Source organism: Hesperophylax consimilis, chromosome 10, assembly GCF_061612785.1.
Source record: "Hesperophylax consimilis isolate HC1 chromosome 10, BYU_Hcon_1.0, whole genome shotgun sequence".
NCBI lineage: Eukaryota > Metazoa > Arthropoda > Insecta > Trichoptera > Limnephilidae > Hesperophylax > Hesperophylax consimilis.
Window position 1 is genome coordinate 11,425,237 of NC_142845.1, and position 19,066 is coordinate 11,444,302.

Consider the following 19,066-nt stretch of genomic DNA (forward strand, 5'->3'; position numbering starts at 1 on the left):
TAAGATTATCTGTAACAGTATTCCTTGATTAACTTGTTTGCTTTCTTATAAAATTATTTACAAAATAAATAAAAAATAAAAAACACTTTTGTGCCTGAAATCGAGCGTTTCTAGACTCCGTTTGTCTAGCGATTGTCGATATAAGGCATACCAAGAATATACACATTTTTTGCATGTAGCTTGCTCTTAACTTGTACCGCAGTGCTTGGGATTAGGTAATACATTGTACATCGGTCCTGAGCACACTGATCCCAGATTCCTACATAACCTTTATAACCCTTTCCTTCATGAAGACAAGGAAATTGTTTAAAAGCATAATGTAAAAAATTGTGAGTACTCTCATAAATCTTTGTAAATAAATATTAATTTTTCGAAGAAAATTTCTTCTGAGAGTTTATCACTTTGTGATGTCATTATTTATTAGAATAAAACACAAATTACTTTGTTTACATCACTTTAATATATATAACCTCTACATGTTTCATGAACAATGTTCACCTCATCAGGAGCATGTATATAATCAACAATTTCATTGAACAATGAACATTGTTCATGAAACATTTAGAGGTTATATATATTAAAGTGATGTATACAAAGTTATTTGTATTTTTTTCTAATAAATAATAATTATTTATTTTAATAATTTTCATAATATTTCGTCAATAAAGTTTCATAATGAAAGCGAGACAGATTTGTTATGTTATTTTCTCTTGTATTTGATCCCTTATTTTGCAAGCCTTGGAGAAAGTTCTTTTTTACTAGAGAAAAGATTCCAAATTCGAGTTATTTCATAGGTTCAATTCATTCATTCGCATTCCAACAAATTTTTCTCAAATTTTAAATTTTTCGTACCAGCGTGTAATAAATACATTGTGGTTTCTTCTATCAAAACTCATAGGTTATAGTAATAGTTATGATGACCGGATAACTCAACATAATGATAATTCAACAGACTTTTAAAGGGTGATATATAAGTCATGAAAAGCGATGCAATAAAAATAGGTTCAATAGGTTACGTAGGTTAGGTTTATAGGTTAGATTTTTCATCGCCTTTAATGACTTTATATACATTTTTAGGTGTGTTGAGTTGTTATTGTGTTGAGTTATCATGGAATGTAATTGTATGAGCATTGAACCAGCACAAATAATACGATGTTACATCATGCGATGAGTTGAATAATTCATGGAAATCGTCACAGAGAAATTAGCTGAATACGGGCTCAGATTGAATAATGGCCAATGGTACACACAGTCGCATAAATAAGTGCAAACTTATTATTCTAAGCGCAATTAGAGAGTAGACAAAGAAGTGTTTTTAATTTTTTGATTTTATGAAACTGAATAACTATTGAGAATTTGTTTGTGGTACGTATAATTATACAATTATCGTTGTTGAGAGCTGGAGAATTAAACGCATATTTATGTACATATTTATTTGACAATTTTCTCTTCTTAAAAGGCCACTCAAAGATAATATTATTATTCCATAATGACTTAATGACACATCATGTATGTAGGAAAGAAATTTTATTTGATAATCTTCATGTCGGTTCATTTTTTCTGAAGCGGTACAATTGAGAATATATTTTTTTCTCGACATTATAATTTTGTCTAAGTCAATTTTGATAGGTATGTAACTTTACAATTTGAGAAAGTTCTGTACAAATTTCAAATTTTCACGTACATACATTTTAAGCTCAAAATTCCAAATGAATTCATTAATTATATCTGTTTGATGAATCAATTGCACTCATCAATAACGCGCCGTCTTATATACATGATAATTATGTCAGACCTGGTTGTATTACACAGAGTCATTAATAACTTAATTGACATCCCTGCCATCGTCGCCACTGCAAAATTAAATGTACCGACTAGGACCACAAGGCGAAATGTAACATTCTTCTGTAAAACATACACAACCAACTAACAGACACATGCATTTAATGGCACTATTTATAAAACGAAGCGTAATCTATACCAGCACTTTGTTAAATCCTACAATCATAGTGGCGTTGTGAATGTAGTTTTAGTTATTTGTATTATGTGTAGTATTTTTATTTTCTATACTATTTTAAGTAACTGTTACGTTTTACTAATTTATATTCAGTTTAATTATTTTTAAAATAATTATTCATCACATATTAATTCTATTTGTAATCGCAATTTTATATTTGTGTATTTATATATTTATTTTGTAGTATTTCGATTACATCTCCAAACCGTTATTATTTCCTATATAATACAGATATTCTCCTATGTACAAGGCATCATGTATCACTTTTATGTAAAAGCATTTGTAGGCATATAAATACATACGAGTTTGTGGATAACTAACTCATCAGATTGACAATTCAACACACCATTAAAAAATCGTGAAAAGTTATGGAACAATAACTAGGTAAAATTTTATATGTCAGATTTTTTTCATAGCTTTTAATGACTTTATATCATTTTTTAAAGGTGTGTTGAATTATCATTGTGTTGAGAAATCATAGAACCGTAAGTAATGAATATTAGATTTATGTTTTTTAAAATACCGTTTTGAGATGAATTTTTAAGTGTTTAGCGTGCCAATACTCAAAATTCGTATTGATAATAACAGCCATACTAAAATTATCTGCGTGTGTATTTTTTATTAAATGATGTAGAATAATAATTACTAAAAAATATAAGTTTATATTGTCATCCGAAATGAAAAGAAAAGTAGTCAATTTTGAAAACTCGACTTTCATGTCATAAATTCTATGTGGATCTAAATGATCATAAGTTCTAAAATACATATTTTTAAAATTTCGCTAATGTTGATTTGAGAACTTATGCATAGGTAAAAAAATGTACCCACATCATTGACTAAATACAAACCTACACCTACCTACATAATATTTAGACATACAATAAATAATGACTTGATGTCAAAGGAATTTAAAAGAAATACAAACGAGAAACTTGATGTCAGAGGAATTTAAAAGAAATACCAACGAGAAACGCAGAATACACAAATTTAACCACAAGGAAAATCAATTATAAAAGAATTCCTGTAAAAAATTGCAAAGCAGTAACATTTGAGGTTTGCGTTGTAGATTGTATCTATATCAGAGAACACGATAAAGTGATGTAACAAAAGTTATAAATACTTTCATAATGACATAGTACATAGGTGTTGCATTCGTAATGTTTATGATACAGACTGTGGTTTTGAAAAACTATTTAAAATCCTCAAGTTTATATAAACGTGTTTATTTGTAACAAATAATTAGTGGCCTGAAATATCAACACAAATTGAAAATATCTCCCGAGTAAAAATCAATGCCACCGACGGGAATTGAACCCGCACCTTCTGATGTCCGGTCAGATGCTCTGGACCACTGAGCCACGTCGGCTTATTTCCAACACGCCAAATAATTCAATATGTACTAGTACTTCAATCGAAAATTTACCGCTTATTATATTTTTTCACCTGTAAACAACCAACTTTATTTTCGTAGGTTCAATTCCCGTCGGCGGCATTTATTTTTACTATTTTCAATTTGTACTGATATTTCAGGCGACTAATTATTGCTTATAATAATTTGTTATAATTTGTGCAACTCATAAAACCTTGTCTTATAAACATCAGTTTATCATATAAAAATAATGTGTTTATTATTTTTCCAAAATTTTTATGTAAAATATTGCAAATGTAATTATAATTTTGAACAATTTTCACTAAATAATTTAAAAAAAAATACTTTCCGTGTTATACTTTAAAAAACTATTCTATATGAAACCATTAAAACTATAAAAAACATGGCTTTTCCAAAAATGTGGCTTGAAGGGTTTTATCGAAACACTGTCAATATGGTATAACTTCCAACTTTGTTCATAATAAATTCATATTTATAAGTGTTTACGGGTTCCTATTTAGAATCTAAAACCGCGTTATGAAATAAATCGTTTTTCTATGATACCTAATTGAATTGATTGATTTAAAAAGAAAGACAAACATTTCCAGGTTACTGTCTGGAGCAATTTGAAGGGAGTCCCTTCTCCATTACACTCCATTGAAATGCTTGGAATAAGTAACCCAGACCGGCTATAGGCTCCATACAATGAGCTCAATGACTAGACCTCTTGAATGAGGCAAGCAGATTCTTCAGTAGTGGCTGCTAACCCTGAATTAAACTCAAGTACATACAACAATTGAAGTTTGGGAGCCACCTCTGGGCTTGGAGCCCTAAAATATATGATAAATCTACTTACTTGATTTTGTGCACGAGGTGCAGGAGGGGATTCCATCTGAATAATAATCTCTAATACGCAGACACGATATATGTATTCTGAATAAGTTCTACAGATATTTCAATGGAGAATGCTCTAAGATGCTACCAGAATTGATCCCCTGTCCGTCAATGTACGCGAAAATCGACGGACACGAGCGGAACACCCGTGTTGATGTAGACTTCATGAGAACGTGTCGTATCTTCGACTAGTTTTTTTGTAAGTTTGGTCGTATGTGTATGGAGCTACCGGCGTATGTTTTTCCTCCTTCGTATAATTCGAGCCTCTTCAAGACCCACATTAATGAATCTCTTCCAATAGCCCCTACCTCAACCTGCCTCACAACGCTGCCCAACCTGGTGTAAATATGTAGGTACACAAATATGTATATAGCGTTCTTGTGAGGTGTCGCATAAAAAAAACGAATAACCTTATCCTGACTTATTTGAACTGACAATATTTAAGTTTCTCCTATCACAATCATAATAAGCGCAAATTGTTGCCTGTATAATCATGGAGGACCTAGCCAGACAGAGGATTGAACCACTGATAGTCTGGGTAGGATACTTTGAGCCGCTTGTCCACCTAACATCTGACCGGATGGCGTTATTTCTTATGATACTAATTCAGAACATTCCTTTTGATGATGCTAAAAGCCGTGTTTTTGATTATGATTGTGGGAATCCTTTGATTTTGTGATGGCGTCATACACACTACCGAGAACTAATAAAAATAATATCTCTTGGTACTAAGTAATAGATAGCGTAATCAATGATGAAAGAGAAATGGAGAACATGTGTTACATTTTAAATTTTAGTTTCACTTTTTGTTATCAGACATTTGTTAAAATTTATCTTTGGAAGGCCTAAAAGCATATTTGATTTTTATTTAACTAAATGATGAGGTATAATTTAGAACCTTACACAGCCTAATATCGACTTTGGTTTGGTAAAACCCTTCAAGCAACAAAATGAAAATTTTACACGATACGATAAAAATGAATACGAATATAATTATTTTTTAACGATAAACTAATGTGTATAAAACATTTATGCATGTATATAAAAATAAAGTTGGTTGTTTACAGGTGAAAAAATATAACAAGCAGTAATTGTTGATTGAAGATTTTTTTTTTATTTTTGTTTTTTTTTTTAGTACTAGCATATAATGAATTATTTGGCGTGTTAGAAATAAGCCGACATAGCTCAGTGGTCCAGAGCACCTTACCGGGCATCAGAAGATACGGATTCAATTCCCGTTAGCGGCATTTATTTTTTACAAATTATTGCTTACAATTATTTGAATACGTATAAATTTGTTTTACAAAATCTTGATGCAAACTATTGCAATTCTATTTATCATTTTATGAGAAATTTGAGGGTTGAGTAATTTCTTTTACGGTTTTTTCGAAATAACATAAAAAAATGGTACGCATAAATTTAGTTTTTCGTTTTAAATATGTATTAATCAGAAAAAATTACTTTACCATGTTGCATTTTCGAGACAGCTATATAATATATTTAACTATATACTATATGAAAACTATATACTATGTGAAAAAATATACTTTATAAAACCTCTAAATATTAACACTCTGTAAATTCTTAAGTTTTAAATGACATGTCTCAGTAAAAATTCCTTTGTTTTTTTTTCCTCATTATATAGTATATACGCAGAATTAGATTCGCTGTGATTTGCCAAAATCTATTTATTCATATTTTCTAATGTATTTGAATTTTAATTTGATTACTCATGGGTACCTTTTTTGTAAACCTAATTATCTGTTTATAATAATTCTCTAAAAGATTTAATGCAAAACACAATCAAATAAAAGATCTACAGAAAACCATCTAATGTCTAAAGAAAATACAATTTTCTTCTTAAGTATGCAATAACCTACTATATAACATAAAAAACAATTATTATACATTTTGAAACATAATTGAAAACAACCTTAATAAAACTATTTTATTATTATTATATACTACAATAAACAATTATCGGAAATTCAACTTTAACAGGCGTACTATTTTATATGTCTTTCAAGGTTAATATGGGTTCCACCGCCCGGGGCCATTGAATTATTGACCTCGTGAAGTGATTCGCTACGTTTGATTACTTAGCAGGAGTACCTGGGTTCATAGGGTGAGGTTTTTTCCAGGACTAGGTGGTTGATGCGTTTGCCCACCAGCTGCGTGGCTCGGGTCGAGAAAAGCCGGTAAGAGGGAGACCAGTTGAGCTCTCCAGCCGGACTCTCTCGACCCATCGCTTTGATACATTCGCATGATTGGCATCGAGGGACGGATTCAATTGTCACTCCTGAACACACTTACCCCCAGATACCTACCCACCTTCTTCAATCCCAGAACTCCCTCTCCTTCCTTTAAAAATCCACACTGCATGCCTCAAGATGACGCAGATACAAGGCAAACTCAGGAGTATCTTAAAGCCTTTTCTAAAAGGCATGTTTTGAGGTTTTCAAGGCCAAGTATTACGCTTCGTTCTTCTTTTGCCAACGATTCGGACAGCGTTACAGTGTCCATTATCAGGGCCATCATCAAAGATTGTAAAGCAATACATATTTTTTTTCAAAAAGTTATTCTGATTTTCTATTTGATAATCGGCGATATCAAACCTTGGATTATGTACGTTGCATCAGAATCATCGAAATGGTATTCATTGAATCAATATTTAAAAGCTCAGGAATACGAGTAAATACGCAATGTCGTTTTATGCACCAATATCTCCACCAGACTCTCATTCCTTGTATATTTTCATAACATTTAATGGTCGTTCAATCTTCTGGCCTTGGGCAATAATTGAATGGACCATCGGAATTTTAATTCGGAAGCAACACCTATAATAAGAAATTGATCTTGATAAAAGTGAGATCAGATTCATTAACGTACTCGTATATCAAGATCAGTACAGACATTTCTATCAACGATCTAGCATAGCAACCGGTAGCTTCATACCAGTCATACCTAGGTTCATCTAGTCGGACAATGTGTATATATTAATTTAATGCATATAGCTAGGTAGTTACCTAAACTATTAACTTCCTACAGAGTCCGGTGGGCGAAATAATGTATTTTAAACTTTTTAGTCAAGTCATCGGTGACACTAATATTATGTAATTTGACAATTCTGTCTGTATCGTATTATTTTTGTGGTTTATAGCTTCCTATTGTTTATATTTAAGTGGAATTCTGGCATTATCGTGTTAATAATACCAACCTTAATTTTTTTTAAATAGAATTAAGTGACGTTAACCATTAGTAGTACTTATTAGGAAGACAATCATGTATTCAAGATATGAATCATCATAGTAGGTATCAAAGGAATTATAATAAAGCTGGGAATCTATTTGTTTTACACGACAACGTTGTACTGGTTCACACGATAGAAGTTCACTAATGTAAAGAGAAAACAACATCGGAGACAGAACCGATCCCTGTGGGATGCTGGCATTTGAAGATATAATTTTTTAAACAACTAGAATTTCATATACCCGATTCACAACATGGCGTCTTATTCTTAAAAGCTAAATGGCTATTTCAAAGTTCCACAGCTCATTATGGAAAATTTAGTTGCAAGCTGAATATAGTTGCGTATCTCTAGATATTCGTGTGTTTAATTAAATACAAATTTCTTGATACCAGAGCACACCGTTCTAGTGTTTTTGCTACTTTATCTAACAGCTTTTAGAGATGCATGCAACGAGTAACTTTGAACTATTCCAAAATTATATTTTAGGAAAAAAAAAAGTTGCTAGATAATATTTATAATTCTGATTTTAAAATATGAGATCGACAAATATGATGTTTAATAACTAGGTCCCAATGGTCGAGTGGTTAAGACGCTGTCCCGGTAAGACAAGAGATCCTGGGTTCGATTCATAGTTGTCTTAAAAATACAGAATTCATATTTTAGAAAAAAAATGTTGCCAGATAATATTGTTAATTTTTAATTAAAAAATGAGATCTAAAAATATGATGTTTAATAACAAAGTCCCAATGGTCTAGTGGTTAAGACGCTGTCCTTGTAAAACAAGAGATCCTGGGTTCGATTCCTTGTTGTGACCGGTATCTTTTTATTTTCTGTTTCTTGTTCTGTTTCATGTTTAGTTTAGATTTGTTAGTATCATCTTCTTCATCAATGTTATATTTTATTTGTTATGTTGTTTGCCGGACCCTGTATCTAAGAGTCCCAAAAATGCGTGGCCCCACCCTAGCCCACAGGTAAACTGACTTTTATGTATATTATAGGACCCGTGATTATGAAACTGGTTTTGTGGAATTTTTTCGTGGAACTAATCTAAAAATCAAACCCGGTTTTCATTTTTACTGAACGATCCTTAAGAATAATTTGACAAACTCATATTATTTCTAATTTTCATTAGATTTTTTGTCTAAATTAAGGACGGGTTGTTTCGGAGAATTTGAACAATTCTTCAAATTTCAAAGTTAATTTTCAGGTCCTGTGAAAGATTTTTTCAAGTTCTGTTTTTATTTCAGTTCCGTTAAGCAACTACCCTATGCTGATATAATAACAGAACTGGAATAGGACTTTCACAGAACCCGGAAATCAACATTGAAATTCGATGAATTGTTCAAATCCTCCGAAACAATCCGTCCTTAGTGTAGGTATTGTTAGATGTTTAATAGAACTTAAAAATATTTAAACTTATTTATAAATTTCGAAAAAAGTGAGTAGTAAAAAATGCCACAAAGACAAAACCTGTGTGTGGGTATTACAGTAATTATTATAAAATTTCTATCATTCAAGATAAAAAATAAAGATAATTTGAAGATAAAATATATAAACAAATGGTATTAAAATGTAACGAAATCAAAAACTACATAAAATATTACATTTACAAAGAAAGTTTTAAACCAAATATAAAAATAGGTATGTACTAAATGTTTTAAAAAGAAAACGTTTTTTATTAGCATATAAATATTGAACAATCAAATGGCATTGCAAAACCGATTTAAGTAAGTAGTGTTGTCTGTTGACTTAAAAATATATCTATTTTCATGTTTTTTAGCCTAGATTTAAAAAAATAATTCATTTCAATTCAATTCAATCTCTTTTTTCATTTTAAGAACGTTATAAAATTCAAATTTCAATTTCAATTCATTTTTGAAAGATTCATAATGAAATACAATCAAATATACGCGCTCCGACCCTACACAACTGACAAGCAATTAATAGTTTTTGTGGTTGTTAATGTTTTGTCTCTTCATAGGTTGTAAGTAGTGAAATGCACATTCTAGAAATATTAAAATTATTTTGTCTAGTGGATAATCTGGTTCTGAAGTAAGAATTTTCTTACTTTTTTTTTGTAATTAAAATTACTTTTCATATTCGTCTGAAGTAATCAGGAGTAATAAATTTAAATTATATATTTGGTTGTGATCTGTAACATATGAATTCTTTATCTCTATGTTGAGAAGGTACCCACATTTACGAATCAATTTACTAACGATGTAAAGGAATTATTATTTTTAAGATAATTTAGGAAATATGCATCGAATCTTACAATATTTCCAGAGACGGAGTTATTTTAACCCTTTCAGTCTAATTCGTTCGCATTTGGGAACAACTCATATGGTCTTACAGAAATCGTTGAGTTTTCCTTACTGTTCTAGTTAGAAATATGATCTAAACGGTGTTAGAAAGAGAAATCACAATGCTTTATATCCAAATCTAGAAGGTTCCTAACGCAATTTGAGAAAAAATTATGAAATTTTGTGAAATTAGCCACAGAACAATTAAAATTTTCACTTTTGTGAAACGAAAAGTACCGATCGCGATTTGAAATTTTTTTATGAGACTTCTTCATTTTTTATTAATTATTTTTATAAAGAACGTCATAAATGTGAGGTTAAAGTAATGTTTGTTCTACATTTATTTAAACAAAATAATTTTGTTTTTGTGTATGTTTTTGTTATCAGTAAATTAAGCTTAAAAAAACATAAGTTGGGCCATTTTTATATTTGCATTCATAATTTTAATATCCCAAAAAAATATATATTTATTTATAATAATAAAATAATAGAGTTTATTTTATGACCGATACGTTCAGAAATATTCCATTTATTTGGATTTTATTTCAAAGCGATGATATTTGACTGAGGCCAGAAGAGTTAAAAACTTTATAACGTTCCGTACACGAAACAATAAATTAGTTATACGCGCTCAAAATGTGGAACACTGACTTTCACTGAACTACTTGCTTTATTGTCACCTTTACAAAACAAAGTATTAAAGTTAAACAGCTAAACTTCAGCCTGATATACAAATAGGTACGTAGATAAACCGGTAGACATTTATTACACTGATAAGGGAATTAGAGACTCGTATTATTACAACGCTTGAACAGACTGGGAACTTTACATAACAATATAAACAAAGGTATTTATTACAAATTCGAATGCAAAATACTCGAGTAAATAAAAAAGAATCAAAAGATAAATTAATTAATTAAAGTTTAAAAGTTTTAAGTATCCTACCAAAGCGATACTTTGTAAAAATGTTTATTAAATAATGGTCTGTGATGTGAAGGTGGGCTGATATTATGACAGATGGCTTACATAACTATTCGCTTCATAAATAATTTTTGAACAATTATTATAACATAGAACCTTCATCTTCTTGTGTTATTATTTGTGCACGGTTTATCAGATTTTGGTATATTTCAAATATTGAAAACAAGGATTTTAGAATTACAACATTCGAAAGTTATGAAGGGAACAAATATCGAGCAAATTATCAATCTAACAGTATTAATTTTTAAACAGAGACATAATAAAATATACTAGCAGACGTTTCCCGGCATTGCTCGACTTTCTCTACTTTATATAAATATAATATGCTTGTATTATGGACATAAATATTCGGGAAGAAATCCTCATATAGTGAATGGAAGAATTAAATTATAATTAAATAATCCTCATAGATAGTGAACGGAAGAACAAAGCGCAAAAACAGACAGACGCGGATAGCGACTTTAGATATTCAATAATTATAAACATTCAAAAGGAAGATATGATTTAGGTTTTCACGGCTAAAAGAATTATCCTGATATATTTTTAGGAAATTACTACAATTGCGAAACCTCCTTCTTTAGCTAACTTCTCGGACTGCGTTACAGTGTCGAGGATCAGGGCAGATGTGTAGTAATAAACAATTACACATGATGGATACCGTAAAGCAGTCCGAAAAGTTAGCCAAACAATAAAGTAGTGCAACACGGCATAATTCCTTAAAAATTAATCCATAATTGAAAAAAAACTATATTGATAAACGAACGAATGGGACGATGTGTATAAAATTTCATATCACAGTAACTATTAATCAGGTAAGTACTAGATGCAAACTTAACAACACAATCAAAGATTATCAATAAAACTACAACAATTCCAACCGCTTGTCAAACAATAAATAGCTAAACTTTAAACAAATCAAAATCTCATTCCACAAACCGGTTTATTACAATAAATCGTACATCAAACTCACTTCAGACTTCACTCCAAAACACGCGATAACAGCAACGGTCAAACCGCGAATTCTAACCGGACACTACCAACTCACCGTCCCCGACACCTTGTCTTTCCACAACTAACAGTTGGTATGGTAACACTGCCTAATAACTTAACAAGTAACACTACAAAGTATAACGTAACACTGTCGAGAATAAACGTATTATAAATACCAAGTAAGAAGTAACACTGATTTGTCGCCGGGGTTCGGCAGGATTGTAGGAAGGATTGTTGCCAGGAGAGCTAGGAGCGCAGGAGCGGAAGGTGTGAGGTGGGGACTAACTGCAGACTGTCTGCTTGCCGACTGGCTTGAAGCGAGTCCTGCATCACCCACGTGTTAGAGTTACTGTAACCCTACAGCGACGAATATACATTTTTTTACTAGTAGGTATGTGTTTTTTTACTAGTAGAAACTGCGAACAGTAGACCTCACAACAATTACAAAAAGGTATGTTTCTACTTATTTAATGAATCAAAACCAAATATTCCCCAGAAATCAATGACTTTAGCATGAAATCATAAGATATATTAGTTGATACTTAAATACCTATTTATAAACCGTATATTTTAAGCGTGTAACATTTTTTAAATTTCAAATAAGGAATTATACAAGTTGTCCAATGAAACACGGTCATATCACATTAAAAAAAAAGTGGGTGTGTCAAGCCTACGCAAGACAGAAGTGAAACTTCTTTTGTTAAACCGTATGAACCACAATCAATTACGTATTTCACTCGTATTACACTCACGACGCAGTATACTAACCAAGCAGCTGATGCTTGGCGTGGCGCAGTTCGCTGGTGTCTGAGAGAGAGGAAAGAAGAGAAGAGAGAGAACGTTCGTGAGCGGCTCCCCCACCTCAACAAGCGCATATGGTGAGAGAGGGACAGTGAACGGTGAGCGGTGGTGGGGGTACCCGCATTTTCGTGTCGATCCTGACTCGGTTTTACTCCGTCCATCGAAAATCCATTACGCGCCTAAAGAAGTTTCACTTCAATAATAAATTGCTCGCACAATCATTTCCAAACGACCCTGAACGTATTTTAAAAACGAATCAACTTGAAGAATGTGAGCGGAATTTTGATGCGATTTTTTTTTATAGTCTAATGCAATCTTGGTAGTTCATATAAATGTACGTCTACGTAGTTACTATCGTTCTTCTACACGGTGTCCGGAAAATCGTTGTACATGCGGGAAATTGGTGAATCTACAACACATTGAAAACCCTTTTTTTCGATCTGAACATTTCTGTTATCTTTTTACTTTTGTTTTCATTTTTTTAGCCAATTAAACAGTTTAAAACTTTTGGAGCCGGGTACTATACGCTTCGACCCATTTCAAAAAATATTAACTAGTGGTCGATTTAAAAAAAAATTGATCTCAAATAATTGCGACTCGATTTAATCGAAAACAAAAGATCAGATCAAACAAGTTGTATCACAAAATCGACCCATGGGATGTAGATTAACCATTAGTGTTTTGCGGAAACTGTGTACATAAATTAGCATAGTGTTTTTGAATTTACTGACTTATTTTTCTATTTAGTTAATCAAAGTTCCCAAATGCGACTCATCATACTTATATGAGTGGCTAAATCATGAAAGCGCAAAGGTCAAAAATATGTTTGCCATGTAAAGTGAGACTACCTTTTTTTTATTTAGAAAAAAAAAGTAAATATTCACAAGAGATAAAAATATATTACATTTCATATCAGACATCACTTTTTTTGTTTACCCAATTTGTTCCGTAACGCTGATTGCTTTTGACAGGCTGTGTACTAACCAATCGTACCGTCAGAATTTAAACTGTATAGTTTAAATTTCGCACATGTCAGCTGGATCCACGGAGGCCGTGGGCCGAGCAGTTGCACAAAAACGGTTCGTCCTGTCAACTCTCGATCGCCGGTTGTCTAATCGGAATAATCATAAGACGTATTTTTATCGCAATTTAATCTAAAATAACGAGTGCTAACAACCACGCTAAACGTCCCAGTGCTGACAGATGATGCTCACTATGCAGATTTCACCATCTCCTCCCGGTAAGTTGATTGTGAATTAACGTTATGTATTGTGTTTTTGCATCGCCTGTCACAAGCCATATAATTCATTTATACTTTATCTGTGTGGAATAGCCCTTTAAAGTGCGGCTATTCCAACCCCTGTTCGTTCTTCGAACATTTTTGGTGCCGAAACTAGGGAACTTTAAGATTATAATCTATCTATGCCAAAACGGATAATGCTGTGGAATGTTTCTTAAATTTTGAATAATAATCAATTCGAACAGTAATTAGGTAGGTACCTAGCGCTTGAGTATTTACGACCTACCGCGCATATAATTATAATAGAATAAATTATTATCATTTATTTTGTTTCGTTTTTGGGTACGTTTCCAATCGTGTTTATTCAACATGGCCCCAGCCATTCAAACATTGCGCCGGAAACGGACATTAGCGAATAATAGGTTAGTCAAGACACATGAAATAGCAAAAAGCGCTTTGCACGATGCAACTAAGTGCAACTTACTGTTAGCGCATTATACTACTCTGGAAAAGATAGTTCTTGAATTTGAAACGTCTCACGCGGAAATATTAGCTTTAGATGACACAAACGAAATTGATGAGGATAAAATTCGCGAAACCTTTGACGAGATGTATTATCAAATTGTCGAAATTTACCAGGAGTTAACCAGTCAGCCTCTCGATTGTAAAACCGCGAATGCGTGCACAAACGTTAAATTACCAAAAATAAACATTCCAATATTTTCTGGAAATGTCAAGCAATGGCCCGAATTTTACGACATGTTTAACGCTCTGATTCATGAAAACAAATCTTTATCCAACATCGAACGCATGCAGTATTTGTTCTCATGTTTATCTGGAGAAGCTTTAGGGTTAATTCGGACATTTCCAGTACAAGGAGCTCACTACGTTGAAGCATATCAAAGATTAATCGCGCGCTATCGTAACGCGCGTGAACTCGCCTTTACGTGTTGGCGGGAAATGCTCAATTTAAATTTTCCACCTACCGATCCTTTTGAATTTCGTCGCGTGTTCGATGTATTTAATGAGGATTTAACAATTTTAAAAGAATTGGATCTCCCAATAGATAATTGGGACTTCATGCTTTGTTATTTAATTCTGTCGAAATTAGATTCACCTACAAGATGCGCATTCGAACAACTGCAGTCTCCTACCGACCTGCCTTCATATTTGAAACTCAAAGAGTTTCTTTATAACAAATGCGAAGCTCTTGTAAGAGACTTACATTTTTCGACTCGCGATAGCAGTACTATTGACAAACCTCTTGCACGGAACTTTAATCAGGCTGCCAAAAAACGCACTTCAGCGCTTCTTTGCGATCTTAAGAAAGGACAGCCTAAAACAAATAGGTCCTCGAACTCCACCACTTACCTGAAATGCTCCTGTTGCGGGGAAGACCACTCCATTTCCAAGTGCAAGGTATTTGCACTCAAGTCAGTTCAGGATCGCCTACAGTTTGTTCAATCACACCGTTGGTGTTTCAATTGTCTTCATTCTTCTCATTATCTTAAAGATTGTAAATCTTTGTTTACATGTCAAAAATGTCAGCAAAAACATCATACTTTGCTCCATTGAGACGAAAACGCTTCTTTGGAAGATCAGTATCAACACTCCATGACGTCTACGGACCAGGAGCCTTCTTCCGACTCTAAAATTCAGGTCCTCACCAACTTAGGAGACAAGTCCATAGTACTATTGTCAACCGCCAATGTTGGCATTCGCGATTCATCCGGCCGTTTCCAAACCTTTCGCGCATTGATCGATTCGGGCAGTCAAGCTCACTTCATCACCGATCGTGCTGCGGAGCTCGTAGGCATCCCTCGTCAAGCCAGTTCTCAGAGAGTTAGCGGCTTAGGCCAATCTTCCGCAACCACGTCAGGAATCATTCAATTAGAGATCGGTGTTAAGGGACGGGTTCTCTTCAACATCAAGGCACTTACGCTGCCTAGTATCTGTGGCAACATGCCAACTATTCGTCTAGATAAGTCATCGTGGCATCAGTTGAGAGACTTGCCTCTTGCCGATCCTGACTGTCACAAACCGGGACCGATTGATCTTCTTTTGGGTGCTGAGGTTTTCTCTTCTCTTCTGAGACCTGGTAAGTTGAATGGTGGTCCACGTCAGCCATCAGCTTTCAATTCTGCATTTGGTTGGCTTCTTCTAGGTTCAGTTGGTTCGAGCACTGCTCATGAAACGAATTCTTTCATCGTTACTAACGAAGACCGGCTCCACGAAGAGGTCCAGCCACTGTGGGAGTTAGACACCATTCCCCAGTCTTCACACCTCACTCCTGAGGAACAACTTTGTGAACAAATGTACTACACTGACCACTCACGGGACACTTCGGGAAGATACATCGTAACCTTGCCTTTCCGAGAAAGGGGAAGGGATATCTCTTTTCCAGGGTCGCGTGAGATCGCCTTACGTAGATTCCATTCCCTCGAGCGCGAACTCATAGCAAATCCAACCTTACGTGAACAATATTCTGCTTTCATGACTAATTATTTACACAGTGGTCCCATGACTCGTGTTCCTGGAAAAGATTTGCACAAGGGAAAGTATCACATACCTCATCATTGCACTCTTCGTCCAAGCAGCGCTAGCACTAAGTTAAGAGTGGTTTTCGACGCCTCAGCGACGGATGTGAACGGATCCTCGTTAAATGATACCTTGCTTATCGGTCCAAAGCTTCAAAAGAACCTGCTGGAGCTTTTGCTAAAATTCCGTATACCATCGGTAGTGTTTACTGTTGATGTACGACAAATGTATCGCCAAATATTGGTTCAAGAACCAGATCGTGCTTTCCAAAGAATATTTTGGCGTTTTCATTCGTCGGAACCCATCCAAGAGTACCAACTAAACACTGTAACCTATGGTGTCTCCTCCGCCCCATGTTTAGCCTGTCGTACTGTCAAACAGTTGACCAAATATGAAGGTTATGATTTACTGCTTGCGCGTCGTGTGCTAACTTCGGATATTTACATAGATGACATCGTCACCGGTTGTAACAGCTTGGAACAAGCTCAACAAACGAAAACCGAAATTATCGAGCTGTTGAAACGAGGTCAATTCGAATTGCGGAAGTGGGCTAGTAACAAACCAGAATTACTCGCCGATCTGCCTCCGGAATACTGCCTCAATGACTTGGTGTCCATGGATGTTGATAACTCTCACATTCTCAAGGTATTGGGATTAAAGTGGGAGCCACGACATGATACATTTTCATTCGAAGTCCTATGCCTCGATCGCGAGTTTGCTAAACGCACTATCCTCAGTGAAGTCGCTCGGGTTTTTGACCCTCTCGTTTTTCTATGCCCTTTGACGCTTTTCGCCAAATCCCTAGTACCAAAGTTGTGGGTTCTAAAGGTTGGGTGGGATGACACCCCCTCTGTTGACATTGTTTGTCAATGGGATCGTTATACTAAACAATTACCGCTCTTGAAGTCGTTCAAAATCCCTCGATGGGTGTCATTCCCTCACATGGAGTCGTGTCAACTTCATGGCTTCTCAGATAGTTCGGAACTTGGATATGGCGCGGTAGTTTACTTGCGAATCATGGATGTTGACGATAAAGTCCAAATATATTTGGTTTGCGCCAAGTCTCGAGTCGCCCCCACAAAAAAGATTTCATTGCCTCGCCTTGAACTGTGTGCGGCAGTTCTTCTAGCAGATCTATTAAAATTCGTCAAAGATTTATACGTACCATTGCTTCCGATCTCCAATACCTTTGCGTGGTCGGATTCAACCATCGTGCTCGCCTGGTTACGTTCTCTTTCGTGTCACTGGAAAACTTTCGTGGCTAACCGTGTCAGTCACATTCAAGATGCTCTCGAAGGGACTTCCTGGCATCACGTGTCATCTGGAGATAATCCAGCGGATGTCGCTTCTTGTGGTCAATCCCCAGCCGATCTGATCGATCACACGTTATGGTGGGCGGGGCCTTCGTGGCGGATCCAGTCATTCGATTATTGGCCGTCTTTCGATGGCAATGTCGACGAAATTGAACTTCACTCTGAGGAACGAGTTCGATCGTTATTTGTCCAACAGGACGAAAATCTGGTGGACCTATTACTAATTCAATTTTCTTCGATTCAGAAGATCCAACGCATTCTCGGTTACTGTCTTAGATTCATCTACAACCTACAGAATAAAGAATCTCGTCGTTTGTATCTTCCATTAAACCGTGCCGAAATTCACACTTCACTTTTGACAGTAGTTAAACGCACTCAACATGTACATTTTAATGATGATATCACGCGCTTGAAAGAGGGCAACCTTATGTCGAAACAAATGCGGAAGCTTAATCCCTTCATTGACGACCACGGTGTGCTCAGGGTGGGTGGCAGGTTATCTCGATCTGGGCTCGAATTCGAGTATAAACATCCTGCCCTACTTCCTCGCGAATCTAAGCTTACTTCTCTTGTGATAGACGCTCTACATCGCTCTACATTAACCAAATTATGTCCATTGCCTAGTCAATGTGACTAATCATCTTCGCTTCCGCGGCGCATTCTTTCTTATCATTTTCATTATTATTATTAATATATATTTTTTTCTTTTTCTTCTCTCTTTTCACTGTTTCTTCGTTCACGCAACGTTCCACAGCATTGCCCGTTTTGTTTTCTAAATTTTCTTTAAAATACACGTTGTATTTTGGTGGGCGGAATGTTCCGTAACGCTGATTGCTTTTGACAGGCTGTGTACTAACCAATCGTACCGTCAGAATTTAAACTGTATAGTTTAAATTTCGCACATGTCAGCTGGATCCACGGAGGCCGTGGGCCGAGCAGTTGCACAAAAACGGTTCGTCCTGTCAACTCTCGATCGCCGGTTGTCTAATCGGAATAATCATAAGACGTATTTTTATCGCAATTTAATCTAAAATAACGAGTGCTAACAACCACGCTAAACGTCCCAGTGCTGACAGATGATGCTCACTATGCAGATTTCACCATCTCCTCCCGGTAAGTTGATTGTGAATTAACGTTATGTATTGTGTTTTTGCATCGCCTGTCACAAGCCATATAATTCATTTATACTTTATCTGTGTGGAATAGCCCTTTAAAGTGCGGCTATTCCAACCCCTGTTCGTTCTTCGAACACAATTTGTAGAGAAATATTCTCAGGTCAAACTGGGGAGCTAGTCTATGTGCTTTTATATATATAGATAATAATATGTATAGTTACAAAAAGTGAAAAAGAATATTTTCAAAAATACTGT

At 34.6% G+C, this 19,066-nt stretch overlaps 1 protein-coding gene across 2 annotated transcripts in view; it reads right to left on the reverse strand.

The window, feature by feature from the left end:
- Window positions 1-12,100, reverse strand: part of LOC149420286 (scoloptoxin SSD14-like) — a 101,853-nt gene extending 89,753 nt beyond the window's left edge. The window contains exon 1 of one of the 2 annotated variants that reach the window (XM_089636578.1): window positions 11,785-12,100. The gene's annotated coding sequence lies outside the window, so the exon portion shown is untranslated. Of the gene's footprint in view, window positions 1-11,773 lie in introns of both variants that reach the window. The other variant, XM_089636579.1, reaches the window with a different exon arrangement.
- Between the last annotated feature and the right edge of the window lie 6,966 nt (window positions 12,101-19,066).